The sequence below is a fragment of the Myotis davidii genome, unplaced genomic scaffold (genome assembly GCF_000327345.1).
Source record: "Myotis davidii unplaced genomic scaffold, ASM32734v1 scaffold134, whole genome shotgun sequence".
Lineage (NCBI taxonomy): Eukaryota > Metazoa > Chordata > Mammalia > Chiroptera > Vespertilionidae > Myotis > Myotis davidii.
In genome coordinates, this window is record NW_006288853.1 from 2,007,975 (window position 1) to 2,010,837 (window position 2,863).

Sequence of the window (2,863 nt, forward strand, 5' to 3'; positions counted from 1 at the left end):
ACACAGTCTCTGCTGCAACCACTCGGTTCTGCTGACAAAAGCAGCCACGGCCCTAACCGGTTTGGCTCAGTGGATAGAGCGTCGGCCTGCGCACTGAAGGGTCCCAGGTTCGATTCCGGTCAGGGGCATGTACCCGCGTTGCGGGCACATCCCCAGTAGGGGGTGTGCAGGAGGCAGCTGATCGATGTTTCTCTCTCATCAATGTTTCTAAGTCTATCCCTCTCCCTTCCTCTCTGTAAAAAATCAATAAAAAATATATTTAAAAAAAAAAAAAAGCAGCCACAGAGACTACATACACGAATGCGCAGACTCAGTCTCCGGTAGAGGGCTTGCAGGAGGCAGTCCATCAATGATTCTCTCTCATCATTGATGTTTCTATCTCTCTCTCCTCCCTTCCTCTCTGAAATCAATAAAAATATACTTTAAAAAAGCCAAAAACATTTAAAATGTTAATGTTTTGTGACTTATTGGCAAGTACATTTTATAAGCACTCTGCTAACCAGATATACTTTATAAGTAAGAGGTGATGACTCAAGGTTCGTAATCATTTTTACTAAAGAGTAGAAACACAAAATCACCAACTTATCTAATACACTACACACACACACACACACACACACACACACACACATTGTCTCATTTTGTTTTACTATTTTTTTAATCCTCATCCAAGAATATTTTTCCATTGATTTTTAGAGAGAGTGGGAGAGGGAAAGACAGAGAGAAATATCAATGTGAGAGACACACATTGATTGGTTGCCTCCTGCATGCGTCCTGACCAGGGCCCCATCCAGGGAGGAGCCTGCAACCGAGGTACATAAGTGACCTTGACTGGAATCGAACCTGGGACCCTTCAGTCCGTAGGCCAATGCTCTATCTACTGAGCCAAACAGGCTAGAGCCTATTTTGTTTTGTCTTAATCCTCACTTGAGGAGTAAGGATATTTTTTCCATTGATTCTTAGAGAGAGTGGAAGGGGAGGTGAGGAGAGAGAGAGAGAAAAGAGAGGCACACATGGATGTGAGAGAACACATCGATTGGTTGCCTCCCGCACTGGCCCTGACGCAGGATCGAAATGGCAACCTAGGTATGTGTCCTGACCAGGAATCAAACCTACCATCTTCTGATGTATGAGATGATGCTCCAACCAACTGAGCCCCCTGCCCCCTGGCCAGGGCACACACTGATATTTTTTTTTACCCCTCCCCACCATACCTCCACCTTTAAAGGAGGGTGGGAGGGAAGGTGGAGGTATTTTAAAAGCATATTCATTGGGGGGATAAGGACACATATGTAATATCTTAAACAATAAAGAAAAAAGTGAAAGTGAAAAATAAGGGGAAAAAAGCATATTCATTTCTTCATAAATCATATTTCATGTATTCCTTTGTTTTTTCAATTTTGATTCAGTCAATAAATATTTGATTCATTGACTGAATTAAATATTCAGTCAATGTTCATGTTTGTTTGTTTTTTTATTATTTTTAAAAATTGATTTCAAAAAGGAAGGGAGAGGGAGAGAGAAACATCAATGATGAGAGAGAATCATCAGTTGGCTGGCTGCCTTCTGCATGCCCCACACTAGAGATCAACCCGGGCATGTGCCCTGACTGTGACTTCCTAGTTCAAAGGTCGACACTCAACCACTGAGCCACACCAGCTGGGCAATGTTCACATTTTTAATAAATTGTTTTACATTTGGTTTGTTCAAATTGGGATCCACATAAGGTCCGCATTTCTTTATATACTTTCCAACAAGTATTTTTATTATTAGTTAAGCCACGATTCAGGATCCTAGCCTGGGAAGTACCCAGGTCCCCCTTCACCCCCCTGGGAGAAGGATGGAGGACAGAGGACAGGTAGGGTGCAGCCATTTCCAATCTCCCCAACAAACGTGCCTTCTGCCTGGCAGTCATTCTAGGCCAAACCCAGGATATGGGGCAAAGGGACTTGTACACATGCTGGTACCATTGGCACATGGAGACATCACCCCCTTTAGCAGTCACTGCCTTCTCACAGCGATGGAAGTCCAGGTAGTTCTGCCAACAGTTCTGCCAACAGTTCCTGGTCTGGTTCGGTTGGGGGAGCGGCTGTCAAAGGGGTGGCCTGGTAGTTCTTGATTCTGGTCTGGATGTCTTCTGCCCTGTTGCTGACGCCTCAAGACACCCCTGCCGAAACCGGTTTGGCTGAGTGGATAGAGCGTCGGCCTGCGGACTGAAAGGTCCCAGGTTCGATTCCGGTCAAGGGCATGTACCTGGGTTGCGGGCACATCCCCAGTGGGGGATGTGCAGGAGGCGGCTGATCGATGTCTCTCTCTCATCGATGTTTCTGACTCTCTATCTCTCTCCCTTTCTCTCTGTAAAAAATCAATAAAATATATATATATATAAAAAAAAGACGCCCCTGAGGCCGCTCGCAGGCCCACACTTCCCATGGCAGGGATGGGCATGCCTCTCGGTCTCTGTGAACTGAAAGTATGCTCTCCTCCCCTGCTTTGTTTTCTTGTCATGAATTTGTTATGAAGGCTCTGAGGTGTTGGGAAAACTAGCTTGTAAGCTGTTTGACTAATGGAAATGCTTCCTTTATCTTTGAATCTTTTTCTTTGTTACTCAAAGTGTTGTATCGCAAACCAGCGAGCTGGACAAGAGGCCTAATGAGCCAATTAGTTAGGAGCCAGGTTCAGAGCAGATTACCTCTGTCAAATTCTAATCCCCACATACAGGAAGTTTCCCGTATTTATACTTTTTGAGCCTCTTTGTTTGCAGGTTTCACAAAGAACTCTGTGTGGGTTATTGGTTACAGACAGTTGTAACCTTGAATACATAATGAGTTAGTACATGGAATTATTATCAGTATTAGTCTAT

The 2,863-nt window shown here is 44.4% G+C and overlaps 1 pseudogene; it reads right to left on the reverse strand.

Moving 5' to 3' along the window:
- Positions 1-1,793: 1,793 nt before the first annotated feature.
- LOC102761874 overlaps positions 1,794-2,863 on the reverse strand; it is a 1,438-nt pseudogene continuing 368 nt past the window's right edge.